The sequence below is a fragment of the Sus scrofa genome, chromosome 1 (genome assembly GCF_054392235.1).
Source record: "Sus scrofa isolate SSC_HxYL_T2T_F1_AM1 chromosome 1, Sscrofa_HxYL_maternal_Yorkshire_Landrace_v2.0, whole genome shotgun sequence".
Taxonomy (NCBI): Eukaryota; Metazoa; Chordata; class Mammalia; order Artiodactyla; family Suidae; genus Sus; species Sus scrofa.
The window spans coordinates 236,708,790-236,730,495 of NC_139383.1; the positions used below are offsets into that span (position 1 = coordinate 236,708,790).

The window sequence follows — 21,706 nt, forward strand, 5'->3', positions numbered from 1 at the left end:
CACTTGTGGCATATGGAAGTTCCCAGGCTAGGAGTCTGATTGGAGCTGCAGCTGCCAGCCTACAACACAGCCACAGCAATGCAGGATCTGAGCTGCATCTGTGACCTACACTACAGCTAATGCTGGATCCTTAATCCACTGAGTGAGGCCAGGGATCAAAGCTACATCCTCTTGGATACTAGTCAGGTTCTTAATCTGCTGAGCCATGACAGGAACTCCTACATTTATTTTTGTTTAATTTTTTTAATTGTCATTTCCCCAATACAGCTTTTTTTTTTTTTTTTTTTTTTCCCGCTGTACAGCATGGTGACCTGGTTACACATACATGTATACATTCTTTTTTTTCACATTATCATGCTCCATCATAAGTGACTAGACATAGTTCCCAGTGCTACACAGGAGAATCTCATTGCTAATCCATTCTAAAAGCAATAGTTTGCATCTGTTAACCCTAAGCTCCCAGTCCATCCCATACCCTCCCCCTTGGCAACCACAAGTCTATTCTCCAAGTCCATGATTCTCTTTTTTGTGAAAAGGTTTTAATAATAGTAACAATATTTGGTCTGTTCAGGCTATATGCACTGTATATTGTAACAGAATACCATAAGCTGAATGGCTTAAAAACAGTAGAAATTTGTTTCTCATAGTTCTGGCGACTGAGAAGTCTAAGATAAAGGTGCTGGTAGATTTGGTATCTGGTGATATCCTGATTTCTAATTCATAGCTCCCTTTTTGCTGTTAACTTCACATGGCAGAAAGGGCAGGGAGTCTCAGAGCTCTCTTTTATAAGGTGCTAATCCCTTTCCTGATGATTCTGCTTTCATGACCTAAACACCTCTCGAGAGCCCCATCTCCTAATACCATCACATTATATGAATTTCAAGGGGACACAAACATTCAGTCTTTAGCACATTTCTGTAGAGCACAATACACTATAAACTTCCCAGGGATATGATCTCATTTCCTGACAACATTAACCCAATGAGATAAGTAATGGATTGTTTTTAACTGCATTACAAGTTGTATCTTATCCTTGACTCACTATTGTCCAAGCCATACTTTCCTACTCTACACTGAAATAAAACTTTTAACAGAAACATTTTCTGTATTGTATAACTGCTTATTCTTATGATAGATAGATGACAGAGAGGGTAGACATTATAGATAGATATTTTCAACTTTTCTAAGTCCTAGAGCCATAAAATAATATAGGAGGGAGGAGCCTTAAGAGTTGAACCTTTTGATTTCATAGGTGAAGAAACCAAGGCCACATAGTTACTTGGTATGCCATGATTCTGGATTGTGGAAGTTTCTTTGTACAGCGTGTCCTCTACTGAGAGAGATGTTTCCGAAGGTGGGCTTCAACGACATAAGAAACAGCACGTTAACAAAAAAAAAACCCAAACCCAAACAAACACACATATGCCTATTCTTTTATACCAGTATTGAATAATGCTATCCAGGTGTCCAAATATAATGACCTGTCTGTTTTCTCTTCTGTTTTCAGAAGAGAATGCAAGGGCCTGGAGAGGTTAAATTTTGCTCAGGTTTCTCTTAGCCAAGTCAACATCTGTTTGCTTCTTAACAATGAGTCATCTCTATTCCTTATAAGTAGGGCAGGAGGGCAGCTGGAATTTCCCAGCTGACTGCTTGGTCACTGCTTCCTGTCTCTGCTGCTCTTTATCCTTCATGGCACAATTTCATTGGCAAAAAAGTGGAACAGATACTACCTGGGGTAGTTGTCTCTATTGACTCAGATGCCTCAGGCTTGTGTTATTGTAAAATGAATGTCTGACTTTAACAATAGTGTGAATAATTTTATCTCTTCCCAAGCTTTATTGCTCAATATTCCACCCAGAAAGGAACCCCAACCACATTCAGCCTATCATAGTCCATCTGTGATTAACACATGCAGAGCTTGTCATTGTGATGAGGCTCAATGGATGGATCATCACTGCAAATGAGAAAAACACTGAGCTTTTGTGGCTGTGCTCTCTTTCTCTCTCTCTCACACACACACACACACACACACACACACAAAAAAAAAAAAAAAAAAAAAAAAAAACCAAAACAATCTTTAAAACCAAAGACTAAATAAATGTTGATGGCACCAAGAATCTTTCACTGGTCTTGCTTATTGCTAAAACTTGAAAGCTGCAGGCTCTTGTTTAGGTGGGCGTGAGAGTGTGTGTCCTCCTCTAGAAGGTGGCAACTTTGAGAAGAAAAGAGAGGGATCTTGTTGAAGAAACATCAAATTCCTATTGTACATAGCACATCTGGGGCACTCACTTTAGTACTTAAAATAACATACTCCTTTGCACAGCTTTTATTTTTGTATTTTTTGTGTACAGCTTGAATTATCCAATAGCCTTGCTTTGAGGGCTTTCATCATATCATATTGATCCTCTCACTGTCTAGGACAATGAGGAGCACAGAATAAATGCTCAACAGATACTATTTAAACTAAATTAACTCTATAAAGCCAAAGGTTTGGGATGCCACTTCTTCATGCAAGCCTTGTTCTTTAAGACTACCTGACAAATTAAAATTTATACAGTCACAGGGGGATTAAATTCTAACATCCATTCTTTTTATAATTGGTATTTTGACCCTATGAGCTTTCTTTCGCTCTCTGATTCTTAAAAACAAAGTAAAGTAAGACAAAACAAAAACAAAACTAAATTAAATAAAATCCCTCTGACTTAGAAAAGAGCCAAAAATAATAACCCTCTAGGCTAGGCCAGTAACTCTCTGTAACATCTGTGGGCTCAGGGCACAAGCCCAGATTGGAGGGAGAGAAGGGGAAGGCCCCACTTTTCTCCCCACTCCTGCTCTGTGTGAGAGGCTTGGAAAGCACAAGTGATCAACATACCATGAACCCCCAGGCCCACCAAGCAGATGCCCCATGGCAAATACTTGGTTCCAGAGTTGTACATACCATGCAGAGTGGTCCAACCATAAGAGTATAGACTGAAAGAAGAGGTCCATTCAGGCCTTTGAATTGGTCTCATTGTAATTTGAATGGAGAATCCAGGGTCTTTGGAACAGGGTCATGATCTGATTTTTTGGGGGGATACTTGTGTACCAAGTGAACATAGGCATGGTATTGGGCATGTTACCTTGACCCCTAGGACATTTCGCCCTATGAGGAGCACAGATAGAAAAGCAGGGTCCAGGACAGGATTCCCAGGTTCTCAGTATGGGTAGTACTTTTTAAAGATCACACTAAGAACTTGTTTAAAATTCAAATTCCTAGGTTCTACTCCCAGATATTTTGATGTAGCAACTCTGATGTAGGACCCAGGACTTTGCCTGTGTGATCAGAGGTGGATATTCTGGTATTTCCTGCTTTAGTACTTACTACTCATCTGGGGGATGTTTACCATCAGGAGAGAGGCCTCTTTCCTCTGCTCTCCTCCTCATGCTGCCCTCCCCCAGGCCTGGAGTGACTCACACTCCTCCTGCTGCTGACCTTTCTTTGTTGTGGTTGCCAGCACCACTGCTGTGCCTTTTGCAGAGATAGCCTGCTCCCTATGTGTCAGCACAGGTACTGTTTTCCTGCTGCCTCCAATAGCTGTTGTTTGTTCTGTCCCTCAATTATTGTAAGAGAACTTGTTATTGTTCCCTTTGCTACTATTCACTAGGCTGTTTCTGTTGCACAAAAGAAGGGCTTCTCTGTAATGGTTTTTCTTCTGTCAGCTGGACTTAGAAGTTCTGTCACTAAGTGCCAAATGTACTTTGGCCTCTTGGTTCTCAGCTCTCCATCTAATTCTTGTACTTGTCCTCTGAAACCTCAGAAGAAACCCATGTCCTTCAGCATATCCCATTTTCTTGAAATATGTCCCCCCCAAACTTAGAGAAGTATTTCTGTCCTCCCAAATGTTCTGAATCTGAGTACGCAAACTTGGCTTTCAGTCCCAATATCCTTCTCCTCTCTTCTTTCAGGAACTCTATATTGCTTCCTAAATTTCCTGGATTCATGAGGTAGACTGGCGTACAAACTGAGCTTCAGTGTGAATTTTGCCACGTTTATGTGATAGATTTCTTACAGGATTGGATAAATAATTGCAAAATCACCACTACTATTTTTGTGAACTGGTGAGAAGCATGAAGCCTGAACAAGGCCAATAATTTTTATATTTCTATTTAAAAATATGTTAAGGAATTCCCATCATGGCTCAGTGGTAATGAACCCAACTAGTATCCCTGAGGACACAGGTTCAATCCCTGTCCTCGCTCAGTGGGTTAAGGATCCAGCATGGCTGTGAGCTGTGTTGTAGGTTGCAGACAGGGCCCAGATCCAGCATTGCTGTGGCTGTGGTGAGGGCTGGCAGTTGTAGCTCCAATCTGACCCCTAGCCTGGGAACTTCCATATGTTTTTTTAGGGATGTGGCACTGAAAACAAACAAACAAATAAACAAAAAACAAACAACAAGTATATGTTAAAATATGGGCCCAGGATATCCAAAAGTTAATTCTAATATATTTAGGAATTAAACAAAAATTCTTATGACTTTGTGAATAATAAATGGTGCTGTGCTAAACTTTGGTGGATACGGTGATGTCTTTGGCACATACAATGATGTGTGTGTATATTTATGTTAATATACTATATCATGCCACACTATAGTGTAATGTATATGCTTTTGTCAAAACTTCTGGCTTCATGAGTTTATATAATAGTATTTGAGATGTTCATTTAAATTTGTTGCCAGTTTTATTTTCTTCCTTCTTTGCCTTTACTCTGCTTTATCCAGTGGCATCCATTGCTTCTGGAAAGAAATGACCCATGCAAAACACATAACAGAGAAACAAAAGTTTGCCTTTTGAGGAGTTCACTTGTGCCTCAGCAGGTTAGGGATCTGGTGTTGTCACTGCAGTGGCTTGGGTTGCTGCTGTGGGCTGGATTAGACCCCTGGCCCAAGAACTTCTACAAGCTATGGGTGTGGCCAAAAAAAAAAATTGCTTTTTAAGTAGTAGATTCACTGGCCTGGGCATAAGAGAGAAAATTTAGAACAAACTATCAGATTAAACTAGTTTTCCCCACCTGCAATGATATAAAACTTTCCAGAAGAAAAGAAAGAAGAAGGAGAGAGTGAAGACTCTTGGATCCATGTAAGGGCTCTGCCCAAGTGCTGAGGGTAGAAGATAAGAGACCCTATCGCACCCCTCCCCACCATAGGTTTTGGGAGTGAAGTTCAGAGAAGGCCATAACATAGGGTCTGGGGAGCAAGGCAAAACTCAGAATTTCTACATGACTACCATGAATTGGAAATATTTTTTTTCCTTTTTTCTTTTTAGGGCCACACCTGCAGCATATGGAAGTTCCCAGGCTAGGGGTTGAAATGGAGCTGCAGCTGCCAGCTTATACCACAGCTACAGCAATGCTGCCACAGAAACACCAGATCCAAGCCCTAGGCTGCATCTTGCAGCAATGCCAGATCCTTAACCCACTGAGTGAGGTCAGGGATTGAACCCACATCCTCATGGATACTAGTCTAGTCCAGTTATTAACCTGCTGAGCCACAGTGGGAATTCCAAATAAAACTATTTTTTAATGACCTTATAGCACTGAATTCCTAAATGAGAGTCAATTTGCCAGTCTGGGCTTGGCTGCTTGGCATAGAGGTATTATTTTGATAAACTGGCTTATCTTTTAATCTGCATACATGCTGGAGTGGGGTTGGGATAGGTTGGAAGGGGCATTGTGTTTTGTAGGAGGAAGCTATATTCTATTGTCAGGCCTGATTCTTCCCTTGCCATGGAGGGGAGATCCTTATGAGATAGGACCAGATCAGGTACCCCTCTTCTTGATTTGCCAGTCAGAAACTGAGTACCTTGTGAAGTGTATGCATGGAGAGAACTCACACAGCTCATAATGCATAATGGATAATGCAAAATAGCTGAGGAACCTAAGAGAGATCCCTGGCTCTAGAAGAACCTTTGGGCAGCCAGAATGATTTACTTTTTCATGGAGATAACCCTGCTCCAGAGATTGAGTGATAAATTGAAGGAGAAAGAGGACATGGCCTGGCAATCCACTGCTGTGAGCTGCTGCTTATTTTCTCTTGAACATACTCTGCTAGAGGTGTCTCCTAGGGACCACGAGAGTTGTGAGAGTAGCAGGCAGTCAGATTAGTTTGAGGAGGTATCAGCCACACAGCCTTGCACTGTTTGTCATGGGAGAGTTCTTGTTCTGAAAAGAAAGACTCAGAGCAGAAACCCATCTAAGGTAGATTATGCAAACAATAGGAATTTGTAATAAGAATACAGGATGCTCACAAAATCTAAACGAAATCTCAGAGAAGGAAATTGGACCAGAGACTCTGATACTTCTACTGTCCTGAGTGTCTGATTTCAGAGTTTTGTTTTGTTTTCTCTCCCTCTGTGGACCAGCTTTATCTATTTTTCCATATACAAATGGAAAAATACATTTGCTGAGAGTTATAAATGTTATATGTTCTACCTCAGCTACCTGAAAAGAGACAGCTGTGTCTCTGTCCCTTTCTTTTCCAATTCTAAATCCTAGAGTCAGATGCCTTACCTGGCCCAATTGACTATGGTCATAGGTAGGGCTGTGAGGCAGAAATACGACATTAGGATCTATCCCTTTGACCATATGTGCCAACAGAAGTTCACAGGAAAGGTGGAGGGAAATGTGGAGAAAAGTACTGAGCAAACATTATTAAGAAATTCTACCAAAGGAAGCTCTTTGATATGATCCAATTTGTGATATTCATGACATTCTGCGAAAATTCTTCACTCATACAACCAAGAACTGGTAAACAATAATTAAAAGATTGCACCCATTAAGGAACTATAGTCAGTGGGTTAATAACTAATAGAAGCATGGATTATATAATTTCTTAAATTTATGTTTAATATATAGTCTATAATTATTTTGGCAAATATAGAAACAAATTCCAGATATTTTGAATACCATTGCCTGAAAAATATTTATGAAAACACTAATGGAATTATATATATTTAACTCCTGTGTACAGTTCAGCTTAGCTTCCTTATTTACTGATGAAGAAGCTGACATCTTGAGTCATAAGCTTATAAAAATTTTTTTAAAGGTACTTTTAGGTTTTCATCCTAAATGCTTAAAAAAAATCCCTGAAAATAGTGGTTAAGAAATGAAAATAGACCAAAGACCAATAATGTGGCTGACAGGCTATTAAAAAGATTTACAGTATTCAAAGATACGATGAAAGAAAAAGATTATTATTTTTTTATTCCAGAATAGAAATGATTTATTTTCAGTATCACCATTCTTGCTTCAGGTATATCTTTTCTTTTTTTCTTTTTCTTTTTCTTTTTTTGCTTTTTTTAGGGCCACACCCATAGTATATGGAAGTTCCCAGGCTAGGGGTTGAATAAGAGCTGTAGCTGCTGGCCTACGCCACAGCCACAGCAACTCAGGATCCGAGCCGCGTCTGTGACGCACACCACAGCTCATGTATCCTTAACCCACTGAGTGAGGCCAGGGTTCGAACCTGCATCCTCATGGATATGAGTCAGATTAATTTCCACTGTGCCACAGTGGGAACTCCTGCTTCAGGTATATATCTAAATCTGTTAAGCTGATCTTTGCAAATTGCCCCAATTCTTAGACAAAGGTAGTTGATTCATGGATCTCTTAGAAAGAAAACCTAGTTGGGTGTGTTACAGCCACATGAATCATGTGGGATACTGCTTAAAGCTATATTTATCATGAGTGAAAGAATGTTTTCAAGGGAAACTATGAGTCCACCTAAAATTACACCTTTCACCTCTGTTCAGAGGAACTTATCTTTTCAGCATGTTGTTGAGTGTGCTACAAAAATACCTTTCTAAACTTCTAGCATTGCAGAAAGAAGCTCTTGAAGAGTTGCTAGAAGTCATCTCTGAAAGTTTGACTTTCTTCTGAAAGCTCATATTTCCATCATTGTTTTAACCTTTCACCAACTTTTTGAATCCTCGTGATACTGTTACATGTCTTCTTGCTTTGGCTGCCTTTAAACTTTTCCAATTAATTGCCTTTCTTTTTTCTCTCTAATCCAACATATAAAATACTTCAGTGAGGGTTTTTGTTTTTGTTTTTTTTTTAAGGTTGTACCCATGGCATATGGAGGTTCCCCAGGCTAGGGGTTGAATCGGAGCTACAGCTGCTGGCCTATGCCACAGCCACAGCAATGCCGCATCTGTGACCTACACCACAGCTCACGGCAATGCCAGATCCTTAATCCAATTAGCGAGGGCCAAGGATCAAACCTGCAACCTCATGGTTCCTAGTTGGATTCGTTTCTTTTGTGCCATGACCGGAATTCCAGTGAAGGTTCTTGATTTCAATTGTGTCCTCTTACTTCCTGCCTTGAGTACCTCCAGTGAATGACTCCAAATTACTTCTAATATTAAATTTCAGCCACTCCTCCTGAATTTCATCTTTTAGAATCTAACATATCTAGCTGGCCTTATTTCTTCATACATTTTAATACTGTTCTTTTACCTCGTGAAGGAAATAGGAAGACGGGGTTCAGGGTGTGCTATAAGCATTTCATGCTGTCTCCACTATCAAATTGTATTCCACTTATTTTCCTTTCAGAGGCTGACATTACTCTTTCTTACAATAAAGAAACAAAGGTAACTATGTGTAATTAAATCAGGGGCAACCAGACCAGCTTTCTGCCAGTAATCTGCCTCAGGGAGACTTATCTTTGGCTATGCTTGCCCTATGATTTTTTTTCTTAATCCCATCCCCTTTCAAAGCCAGTAGATAAATTTTTCCAGAGCCTGTTCCTAATGCTTATCCTTATCTGTTTGGAAGCTGACCCTTAAACCTGTTTCTGTCTTGGCAATCTGACTGCCTCCTCAATGACTTGTTGACAGTCATTTTTTTTTTGTCCCTACTCCTTATTTCCAGACTTCATCATGCTAATTTTGATGCCCTTCCTTTAGACTGTTACGAACCACTATCATTTGCGTGAGAGGCCACATACTGTAGTGGTTAAGAGCACAAGCTCTATAACCAAACTATCTGGGCTTGAAACCCAGTACTGCAGTGCACTGGCTGTGAGACTGAGGTAATTTATGTAACTAGTCCATGCCTCAGTTTTCTTACCTGCAAAATGGAGCTAGAATAGTCCCCCCTCACAGGTTGTTATGAGGCTTACCTCCTCATAGGGTTGTTATTAAACTTACGAGTATAGTGATTAGTCATTTTTCTCAGATTAGCTGGTCTGCCTCCATTTAATCCAATCACTAACATTACTGCTCTTCATTAAAACTTCTGACATCCTGAGCTGGATTAGTTTTTCTCAGTTAAAGTTTACATCTGTTCTCCTTTTCTCCCTTTCAAAGTCCAGTCTTATTTTTATCTCTAGCCTCATGCATGTGGATGAGCACCTATTCTGAAGTGTCATGGCCCACATTGTCACCTATTTCGATACCAAAATTTCTACTAAGCAGAAATGGTGTCGCCCAACCACTTGTTATCTCTATATCTCAATCTCTCCAACCAAATATAAAACTTGTATGTGTGAAGGATCAGAGATCATCTTTTTGATTCATTCGTAGCTCATAGAACAGTAGATGCTGAATAAACGCTTGTCCCACTGAATTGTTTGAATAACTACACTTCTCTTAAAAAGCCTAGAAGACTTTAAGGATGGTTTGGGGGCCATTGGCTTTAGAAAAAAATGGCTGATAGATGAAATGAAACTTGCTTGATTGCCAGTGGGTGTCCTGTGTGCTTCTCAAGAATGAGCTGTGGCTGGTCTGAAATATCTGAAGATAGGAAAAACCTTCTTGGCATCACTGTCTATGCCTATAGGAACAAGTGAGTTCACAGGCCCTGTAGCAGACATAGCCCCCAAACTGAAAAAGAGTATAAAAAAAAAAGAATTATGATAAAAACAAACAAATCAGGTGAGGTATTTGGAATGCTAGACCCAAAGAATCTGACCTAGGAGATGAGTTCTGATCCAGGCTCTAAGTCACTGAGCAGGTCATCTTTCCCTTTGGGGCTTCAGCTCCCTGATATGTAAAAAGTCTGGACTAGATTTTGTCTTGGTTTTTTTCTGTATTATGATTTTTAAAAAAATACTAAGGTATTGTTTTACATTTTTAAGTTTTGTAATTTTTCTTGTGAGATTGCCTTTGAGGCTTGAGATAAAGATTTTCTGCACTAAACCAGCTCTTCCTCCATCACAACCAATGACACCACCACTCCCTAAATGGTTAAATGAGACTCTGGAACTTCTTGATTCCTCCTCCCATCCTCTCCATGTATGAATCCTATCAGTTTTACTCAAAATATAGACCCCAAATTTATCTGCTAGATCTTAGGCTTATTCACTTCCTTCTGTCTCTTCTACCATCAGCTAAATCCAAGATACAACTTTTCATTTAGATTATTGAAGTAGTCTTCCTATTGGTCTCCATATTTTCACTTTTGCTCCCCTCCAATCTCTACTCAGCAATGCAGCCAGAATTGTAAAAACTAAATTTGATTACATTTCCCTTGTAGGTCTATCATTGACATCATTTAGAATTGCAAAGGTATGGTGATAATGAGAAGCAGCCTCTGCCACTGCTCTCTTGATCAGACTTTAGGGAGAGTTAGGCAGGGGCGAACCAAGGTCTGTGCCCCTTCTGGCCATGGTTTTGAGGCATTTAAACTATAAATGGCTATAAGGGTTGAATTGTGTCCCCCCAAAGATAGATTGGCCTCTTAGCTCTACTACCAGTGAATGTAATCTTACTCACAAGTAGGATCTTTGCAGTGATAATCAAATTAGAATAAGGTTATACTGGATTAGATTAGTGGGCCACAATCCAATATGACTGCTATTCTTATAAGAGGAGGGGAGACCTAGACACATAGGCATAAGGCCATGTGATGATGGAGGCAGTGATTGGAATGATGCATCTATCAGTTAAAGAATGCCGAGGATTGCCAGCAACACCAGAAGTAAGAGAAAGGGGGGGAATAGATTCTCTCCTATAACCTTCAGAGAAAGGATGGCCCTTTCAACACTTTGATTACAGACTTCTAGCCTACAGAACTATGAAAGAATACATTTCACTTGTTTTGAGCCACTTAGTTTGTGTTAATTTGTTATAGCAGTCCTAGGAAACTAATACAATGTGTCTTCTGCCAGGGGAATTTCATCACACTGATAAGCAGTAGTCTAGGTCCATCTTCACCCATATCTGCAAGAGGAGAAGGATTGAAAGGTCCTAAAGATCTTGGCCTATTTACTTAGGAGCCCTTCCACAGAACAAATGAACCCCTAAAAATTAACTGCTGCAGAGATTCTGTGCTTTGAACAGATTTTCACTTATTTCTCTTCATAGAAGACTGTGCACCAAGAGAGGTCCAAGCTGAGGAAGAATTCTCTCAAAGAGACATGTAACCCCCAAGAATGTCTAGAAAATAACAGGGAGAGTGTTAGGCAGCTAGATCCCTGAACTTCTTGTTATTGCTTGAATGTTGTGGGAGGGGGTGCAAGTGTTCTATTTGGGGGATGTATCATGGATTCTCATTTGCACTGTAAGTTGTGGCAGGACACTCTGGTTATGTCACAACTTTGTTAACATGGAACATAGGAAATCTGGCAACTAGTCTGCATTAATCAGATTAGGTAGAATTAGGTAATTTTTGAAAGGCGAAAGATTTATACGATCTGAGGAGAAACCAGAATATAGAATTAGTTAATTTTTAAATTATAGAATCAGAATACTTCACAAGCAAAAAAAATGATAGCTATACTGAATTACTTGCTATTTGTAAAACCAACCAACTAATCACCTATGATTTTTGTCCCAAGGTATGCTAATAACTAGACTTTAGCATTTTCTGTTCAGCTGTATATGGTTGTTCTATTTATCATATAAAAAAAAAAGGGTGAGGATCAGCAATACTCTTTACCCTATTTTTCCATATGATGAATATTTATAGTTACATTTGAGTATTACATATGTATTTATAAATGTGTATGTGTATATATATGTGTGTGTGTATATATAAACACATGTAAATATATAGTTGATCCTTGAACAGTACAGGTTTGAATTGCACCAGTTCACTTAACACAGATTTTTTTCAATACTGTATAATATAATACTATACAGTCTTGGGTTGGTTGAAACTGCAGATGTGGAACTATGAATACAGTGAATACAGAAGAACTGAGTATACCTGGAGTTCCCATCGTGGCTCAGTGGTTAACGAATCCGACTAGGAACCATGAGGTTGTGGGTTTGGTCCCTGCCCTTGCTCAGTGGGTTAAGGATCTGGCTTTGCCGTGAGCTGTGGTGTAGGTTGCAGACACGGCTCGGATCCTGCATTGCTGTGGCTCTGGTGTAGGCCAGAGGCTACAGCTCCAATTCGACCCCTAGCCTGGGAACCTCCATATGCCGCGGGAGTGGCCGAAGAAAATGGCAAAAAGACAAAAAAAAAAAAAAAAAAAAAAAAAAAAAAGAACTGAGTATACAGAGGACTGAGTATCAGAGGGTTGACTGTAAATTATACTCACATCTTCAACAATGGGGAGGGTTGATACCCCTAACTCCCTGTGTTGTTCAGGGGTCAACCATATACAGTGACTCTCTATATTGCATAGCATGTCCTTTTAGGGTTCAGTCATGTATGTGCAAAATATTTGCATAAAGTTCCAATACACAAAACATATACACTTATCAATTTCTGTGCTTTTTTTTTTTTAACATTTTAACCACCCCAGGGTGAAGAAAACTGTATGTAGAATTAAGCATCTCAATTTCTACTCCTTCAAAAAGAAATCCATTTATTTAAGGTATAAACTAGTTATGAATGCTCTAATCTTCTCTGTTGCTAGATTTTGGAAGGACAAAAAAGAAATAAAATGAAGCATAAAAGAGAAGAGAAAGTAGAATTCACATATTAGTGTGCTTATATTTATCAAAGCCTGCCTATACTTCTGCTGATACATTTTCCCCATAGCTTGACATTTTAAAGGCTTATTTTAAATTTATCTCTCCTGTGTTAACAGATGAGAAGTGGCCAATTCAATGTATAGAAACCACCATGGCTACTTTCATCTGGTATTTTCTCTTAAAGGTAATTGGATTTCTGGGGCCCAAGACATATAATGATTAGAAATCATGCCAGCAGTTCTATATGGAGCCATCACAATTCACCCCTTCAACGCATTTTTTTGTATGTTTCTAAGTATTGGTGTATCCCTAGAGCTAGCTGAAAACAAATTCAGTTTTTGAGAACTGAATTTCATGCCTGAGTATTCCTTTTAACTTACAAATGGAAGTCCTTTAAAAAAATTCATTTATAATCGCTCCACATTCTCAAAGAGAAAACAAAACACATAGTATTCCTTCTTGATCCATAGCACATACAGTCTTGACTTTTAATTCTTTAAAGTCTTCATATTTTATAAACATTAGTTCCTGTTTGTTTCCCCTGCCAAAGATACCATTGTGTTGTTCTTGCCTTTTGGTCTTTGACTCTTCTCAGCTGTAACACTCATTTGCTACTGAATTAATGCTTAAGGACTGCTCTTTTCTATCCAAAATACTTTTTTTTTTTTCTTAAATTTTTTGCTCTTGGATACTTACTTCTGGATTCAGTGTTGTTCCAACTTGCTGAGCATTCCAAAAGGCTGGCTTCCAAGTTAGCCAAGGTTTTAAAATGTTGACCATATTGACCTGAATTCTTTCCAGATGCATAGTTGCATACTTTCAACAAGAGTGGTTATTCCTCAGAGTTCCTGTTGTGGAGTAGTAGAAACAAATCCAACTAGTAACTATGAGTTTCGCTCAGTGGATTAAGGATCCGATGCTGCCGTGAGCTGTGGTGTAGGTTGAAGATGAGGCTCAGATCCTGCATTGCTTGGCTGTGGTGTAGGCCCTCAGCTGTAAGCGCCGATGTGACCCCCCTATCCTAGGAAACCTCCATATGCTGAGGGTGTGGCCCTAAAAATTTTAGCAAAAAAAAAAAAAAAAAAAAAAAAAAGAATGGTTATTTCTCATCAGAAGCCCCAAATCTGGAAATATCAGGACAAAGTTCTATTTTTTCTTGATCTTAGCATTTTATTCTCCCTTCCTGGTTTGCACCCTGAACTTCAGAAGGTAGAATAGAGTGATGTGATAATGGTACATGGAAAGGAATGGGACATGACAAAACAATCCCTGGAGTGAAAGTAGGGAAGGCTTCATTAGCCTGGCATCAAACACTAACAAGGCTTGAAGGACTTCAGTAAGTGATTTGTGAGTATTGCTTTGTCATCTATAAAATAAGAGTGTTAGGTCGGGTTCTAAGGGGCTTTCTTGCTCTTTGTCATTTCATAACCCATGACAGCTCTTAAAGTCTCCAGAAAATAAAGGAGGTAAAAAATTCCCTGAAATTTACTCAGCTTATTTATTCCTAAATATTCACAAATTCTGAGTTGGAATCTCTTGATTAAATGCTGTAAGCAATTAGATTTTCCTTGACTTTTGAGAAAAATGCACAAAAGTTGACCTTACTTAGTATAAGTATTAGTAGAAGCATGTAAATGAGACATTGGATTTCAGAAAATCAATAGCTTAATTTTCCATATGAATGAATGTTTCTTATTAAGATTAAAATGTTCCACAGGTATTATCTTATTTATTTTTACAACATCCGGATAAAGTTGTAGATGGTTGTAGTAATCCCATAAATAAGTGGAGTCCTTGTAGTAACTCTGTTTCTTTGGATCTTTTTGGCTTTGGACCTACTAGATAATTTTACTCAGGTCAATGAGTTCATGAATAAGGTTTGAAAAAAGGCAGGACTACTAGTGACATCTTATATAACTGGGAAATTTTACAAAATCTAAGTGATTTCATTCAGAGTCAGATAGGGCCTGGATTATTAAATCAATATCACCAAACGAACCCTTCAGTGCTTTGGGGGCATTCATTAATTCATTCTTAAGTATTTCTTGGAGTTCCCGTCATGGCTCAGCGGTAACAAACCTGACTAGTATCCATAAGGATGTGGGTCCGATCCCTGGCCTTGCTCAGTGGGTTAAGGATCTGGTGTTGCTGTGTGCTGTAATGTAGGTCACAGACATGGCTCAGATCCTGTGATGCTGTGACTGTGGTGTAGGCCAGCAGCTACAACTCCGATTTGACCTCTAGCCTGGGAACTCCCATATGCCATGTGTGCAGCCCTAAAAAGACAAAAAAATAAAATAAAAATAAAAAAAATTGTTGAACACCTGTCTACTATCTGCTTATTATTGTGGGGAATAGAGATAAAACAGTGAAGAAACCAGACACATTCTGATGAGGGGTAGGGGAACTAAACTATATAAATAAAAAGTAAACTAATAAATATAATTATTTAGATTAAGATGTAATGAGTACAAATAATATGATCCAGAGTAAGTGAAGTATAGGCAGGGGTGACTCTATTAACAAGGTGGAACACTCCCCTAGAAAACTGACTTTGGAGATCAAACCTAAATGATCAGAAGCCAGCTACAGGAACATGGAGGAAGAGCATTCCAGGCAGAGGAAAGGGCAAAGGCAAGACCCTGAGGTAGGCAGTTTGGAATGTCTGAGGACAAACGCAAAGCCAGGATGATTAGAGCAGAGTGGGTGCAGGGTTGGCAAGATATAAAGCCTCATAGGCCAGGACAAAGAATTTGTATTTAATTAAATTAATTAATTAATTAATTTTGCTTTTTAAGGCCGGACTCGCAGCATATGGAGGTTCCCAGGCTAGGGGTCAAATCCAAGCTACAGCTGCCAGCCTAAGCCACAACCACAGCAATGCCTGATCTGAGCCCAGTCTCCAACCTATACCATAGCTCATGGCAATGCCAGATCCTTAACCTATTGATCGAGGCCAGAGATCAAACCTGCAACCTCATGGTTCCTAGTCGGATTCATTTCCCCTATGCCACAATGGGAACTCCACCATGGGAGGATTTTAAGCAGAGGAATGGCATGGTCTGACATATTTTAAAGAGAAGAGCTCTGTGAAAAATGGATTATGGATTGTAGAGGAACAAGAGTAGAAGCAAGGAGACTGTTCCCTTAGTCCAGATGGAAGATGATGGAGGTTTGAATTTGAAAAGAAACAGGGGCTTTCCAGGAGAGAAATTTAGAGCTGATATTTAGATGAATGGATCAGAACAAAGAGAGAAGAAAATGGACCCTAAATCACTGAATTATTGCCCTGTGAAGATGGAACACTAACAAGAGCAGAAAAAAAAAGAGGTTCTGGGTTCTGAAATATAAGAACGTGTGGAATTTCTGAGTGCCCCTTAGCAGAAGGACTGTAACTTAAGAAACCAGATTTCCTTTTAGTGAACTAGAATCTATCATCACCAGTGCAACTGGTCACTATTGGCCAGGAATAAGTGTGAAGAGCAGAGAAGAATCACATTTCATGCTAGGAATGGAAATTGGCTTGAAATTCAATAGCCACAGACAAAGACAATTTTGACTGTGTCCCACATATGTGACTATCAAGTAAGAATACAAGAGTAACACAAGAGAAAGAGTGGAAAGATCTATAGATCAGAAGCTCAGCAGATCTGACCACTAATCCACTGTATGACTTTGCACAAGTCATGTCTCTGTGAGCCTTTCTCATTGTGAGATAACAGCTTGGACTGACTTTCCCATATATAAATCTCAGATCAGCACTCTTGCTTTCTAAAAATATACTATCTAAAGCAGTTCTCCTTTGGGCCAATTTTGCTCCCCACCCATGACATTTGATGGTGTTTGGAGGTATGTTTGGTTCTCAGAATTGGAGGTTGAGGGTGGATAGCTACTGGCATTAGAGGCCAGGGATGCTGCTAAACATCCTACAATGCACAGGACAGCCCCTCCCTCCACAAACACACAACAGTGCATTAAAGAGTCCAAAATATCAACAGCGTTGGGGTTGAGAAACCCTGGTTTAAAGAAAAAGACAGAAATGTTAACAGGTTGCTTCTGGATGGGATTATGGATGATTTTTTTTTCTTGCCATTGGAAAGAAAGGTTCTATCTTTTCCAAACGTTTAATATTGAGCACTTGTTTTACAAGCACTAAAAAAGTAGACAGACACACACACACAAACTTAAGAACTGAAAAGCAAACAATACCACCAACTAAACAGTGTCTCCCTAGACCTGGGTGGTGATTCTCCTGATAGCACACATCAGAGGCAACATGCCTTAAGTCTTCTCCAAAGTGAGTCAGGGACTGCATGCAGAGGAGGGGCCTGGGCCCTTTGATCTCAGATGCCACAGAAGACCTTACTTAGTGAACATTCAAGATTTCCAGTGAGTCATTTGCCTGTGGCTTTACTTGGCTTGCTCAAGTCCTCCTGTTTTGGTTCTAGAGAGGCTGAAGAGGATAAACAAGCTGTTTTGTTTTTCTTTAATTTGCACTGTCATTGAACAATATCTAGAACTCTGGCTGGTGCCCCTTTTTCTCTGCAACCAAGCCAATGTGGAATGCGTCAGAACCTGAAAGAGTCTCTAGGAGATAATTATTTTAATGTTAAATTTAATATTAAATTGTAATATTAAGGTATTTAAATATTAAACATTAAGTAACATTTTAGGTTATATTCAGAGAAAGTTGATATGCTCCCTTAACATCTTAAGGGTAGCCAGGAATAAAATAAGAAAATACTTCTTCAGTGAGAAGAATTGTCCAACCTGAAAACATAGGAAATATTTTTCCCCTGCCTATGTATTTTAGTTAATATTTCGCTCTCACTCTCACTTTTTTCTCATCAAAATTCCCTGTTCCTCTTATTACTTTACCTCAGCCCAACCAAATGAGAGTTAAATCTCTTTCCTTTCGTGGAATACTAGTGTCTTGGTGTCCTACTCAGTAAAGGTAAATACAAGTTATGCGTTTGTTAAATAATTCAGGTTGCATTGCTTTTAAGATTCCAGGATTACAGGAAAATTTTGACCTGAATTATTTGTATGAACTGTCATAATTGTGTGCTGCTTTGTCTGTTCAAACTGACACTCATTCAGTGGGTAGACTTGGATTCTGGCTTACACAGCAAAATAGAATTTCAGGCTTAGTGATTTTTAATCTATTACCGCTTGTCATTTTTTATTGGTAGAGGGCAATTTGCTTCATTGATCTCTATTTCTATTTCATCTTTTGAAAAATTGGGATGATAATGGTTATCTGGCTTACATGTTGGTCAGGAGGAGTTATTTTAAAGCACTTTGCAAATATAAAAATGTTCAACAGAATTGCAGAGTCATCTAGATGCTGCACTACCCGTCTCCTTGGGGAATCTATCAAAATCCACACTCCTCCCAGGATGACTTTTCTAGTCCTAATCTCCCATTCTCTCTTTATTAAAAGTTAGTTAGATCTCCTTTTAAAATGTTTATCACATGTGTTGTTTGTCACACAAAAGAATCTGTTAAAATAATGTCTTGAAAACTGTAAGTTAAACCTTTTATCCTGAAAAATTGCATAATTTCTCTTTTCAACAATTCTCTTGGATTCAAGAATTCCAAATAACAGTGTGCTTTCCTTTCTCAATGGAAGAGTCTATGCAGCAATCATAAGAACTCTGATTTGAAAAACTGAAGGAATAAGGAAGTCATGTAACTTTTCAGTTGGATACTTCACTGAATTCAAATGAATGTATTTTGATGTAAGTAATTAACTGATTATGTTTTTCTTCACTGACTCTTTAAAGTGAACTTAATTTAGATTTGAGACAATAGAATGAAAACTAATACATTTCTTTTAGAGAAAAAAATTTCTTTTATAAAGAGTAAGCTAGAATAGATAATAGAATGAGAGATAAAATTTTATACAACTTCAATTTTATACCAGAAATTTAATTAATTTATTTGTTTTTTTAGGGCCACACTAGTGGCATATGGAGGTTCCCAGGCTAGGGGTCACATCGGAGCTATAGCTGCCGGCCTACACCTCAGCCACAGCAACATGGGATCTGAGCCACATCTGTGACCTATACCACAGCTCACAGCAACATTGGATCCTTAACCCACTGAACAAGGCCAGGGATCCGACCTCCATCCTTATGGATGCTAGTCAGATTCGTTTCCACTGAGCCATGACAATAACTCCTATACCAGAAACTTTATATGTCCCCCTTTCCCCACAGTCTTAAGGAATCAGTTCAAATACTGCCTATTTCATGACACCCCCTGTAATGACCAAGTCCTATTCTGAGCTCCTATAGCACTCAGTGTTTTTCATAAGGAACCACAGTAGTGGATGATACTGCTCAGGAACAGAGAATACAAGAAACAAAGAACAGGACCCAGAAAAGAAATAAACTGTGGGATAGGCAGACAAAGAAGAACCTGCAAAGCAGACACTAAACCCAGAAAAATGTTATCGTAGTGGCCATAAAAAGGGAATGGTTAAATTTTGGGGAATTTATGAAGATGATGAAGAATCATCCATCTATAATCCTGCCATCTATGAAAGAATACAGGAGTTCTCATTGTGGCTCAGTGGGTTAAGAATACAACTAGTATCCATGAGGATGTGAGTTTGATCCCTGGCTTTCTCAGTGGGTTAAAGGATCTGCCATTGCTGTGGCTGTGGTGTAGGCCAGCAGCTGCAGCTCCAATTCAACCCCTAGCCTGGGAACCTCCATATGCCATGGGTATGGCCCCAAAGAGACAAAAAAAAAAAAAAAATTTTAAAGAAAAGAAAACACACACATGCAAAATGGCTAAAGAGGAATTCCCGTTGTGGTGCGGTAGAAACAAATCTGACTAGGAACCATGAGATTTTGGGTTTGATCCCTGGCCTTGCTCAGTGGGGTAAGGACCTGGTGTTGCCATGAGGTGTGGTGTAGGTCGAAGATGTGGCTTGGATCTCGTGTTGCTGTGGCTGTGGCATAGGCCAGCAGCAACAGCTCTGATTATACTCCTAGCCTGGGAACCTCCATATGCCTTGTGGGTGGCCCTAAAAGGACAAAAGACCAAAAAAAAGGCTAAAGAAAGAGGGCAGTGGTCAGTCAACCAATCAAATGTTGTGAGTATTAGGAAGTATCCAGGAGTTCCCGTCGTGGTGCAGTGGTTAACAAATCCTACTAGAAACCACAAGGTTGTGGGTTCGATCCCTGGCCTTGCTCAGTGGGTTAAGGATCCGGCGTTGCTGTGAGCTGTGGTGTAGGTCTCAGACACAGCTCCGATCCCTCATTGCTGTGGCTGTGATGTAGGCTGACGGCTACAGCTCCAATTCGACCCCTAGCCTGGGAACCTCCATATGCCACGGGAAGCAGCCCTAGAAAAGGCAAAAAGACAAAAAAATTTAAAAAAAAATTAAAAAAAATTAAAAAAAAAAGTGTCCAGATGGATGGATCAATAAAGAGGCAACTGATGCAGGGTGTAAAACCCAGAACTCAATGTATTTAGGAGGTCTTAGCTATTTGGAGTATACTGATTTTAGTTTGAATTTAGGGAAGAATCCTATTGTTTGAAACCTTTTATTTGAGGAATATCAATTCATTCTTAAATAGGTATGTGAGAAGGAGCCTCTGGGCTTGATGTGTCCTTGACTGAAAGAAAAATAATCAGTAGTTATGTCTGAGAACCATGACGTATAATCCCATGTTTGTTTGTACTTTTCTACTCCTTAAAACATTGTTGAAAACACTAATTGTTGCAGGATCTGCAGGAGGCAGATATTAATGCCCGCCATGTACACCTGTTAAACTCTGATGATTGGATGAAAACAATTATGTCACAAGTCATAAATTATTATCACTTACTTTCTGAGAGTCAAATTGCACAGGTATCTACCTGATTGTGGAAGCAAGCATGGATATATCACAGAATTGAACATGCATGTATAAACATTTCCAGTCATTTATCTTTCTTTAACTTCAGTGAGATAAAAGTTAATGCTCTCCTGTCCTTATACATCCTGAGTCAGCCTCATGAGCATGAACTTTGTCCTAATGTACTCTTGATTTGTGAGTATCTTTGACAGAGTTGTTGTCATTTTCTTCCTCTGGGTATTTATCTCCTGTCTGATTCAACAGGTGGTGTTTTTCAAGTTTCACCAGATTATTTCCTCAGTTAAACCTCACTTTACCAACCATGCAAACTTGCTAATTATTGTTTTACTTTTGTGACTGCATTGGACACTGTAGGGACACCAATTAGCCGGAGATACTTGGATTTGATTTTTCCCAGCAAATGAGTATTTCTAATCAGATACTCAACAACAGGACTATGTTTCTGGAGTTCTGGGGAGAGAAGAAAAATTAACAGTTTAGGTTAACTGTGTTTAGGTTTCTGTTTTGTTTTGTTTTTTTCTTAACCATATAGTAGATTTTTGTGGAAGTGGAGGAGTAAGAACTGAGCAAGTTAAACTATCAATTTTAAGAGATATCTATGGTGGAAAGAAAGACTGATAAAATGAAGTTAACATGTTGGTCTCACTGTTGGCCATAGTTATAAATAGGACAACAATGTCAACAAATAATGGCAGGTGCCATTTAATAGACTTACTTCAAACCTGTATTGTTTTTAGCTTGTTTAATTTTCACCATCTTGTGAAGTAGGTCCCGCCCCATTTTAGAACAGAGCCATCTCAGAACCAGCAAGATTAAAGTGACTTGCCAAAGGTCAACAGAGGGGAGTTCCTATTGTGGCTCAGTGATTAACGAACCAGACTAGTAGCTATGAGGACATGGGTTCGATCCCTGAACTTGCTCAGTGGGCTAAG

At 39.2% G+C, this 21,706-nt stretch overlaps 1 protein-coding gene across 13 annotated transcripts in view; it reads left to right on the forward strand.

Annotated features, from left to right (window-relative positions):
- TMC1 (transmembrane channel like 1) overlaps window positions 1-21,706 on the forward strand; it is a 397,188-nt gene that overhangs the window by 129,640 nt on the left and 245,842 nt on the right. For 4 of the 13 annotated variants that reach the window (XR_014841737.1, XR_014841744.1, XM_085018990.1 and 1 more), the window contains one exon: window positions 18,533-18,641. The exons of the other annotated variants lie outside the window; for them this stretch is intronic. The gene's annotated coding sequence lies outside the window, so the exon portion shown is untranslated. The remainder of the gene's footprint in view (window positions 1-18,532; window positions 18,642-21,706) is intronic. 13 annotated transcript variants of the gene reach the window in all.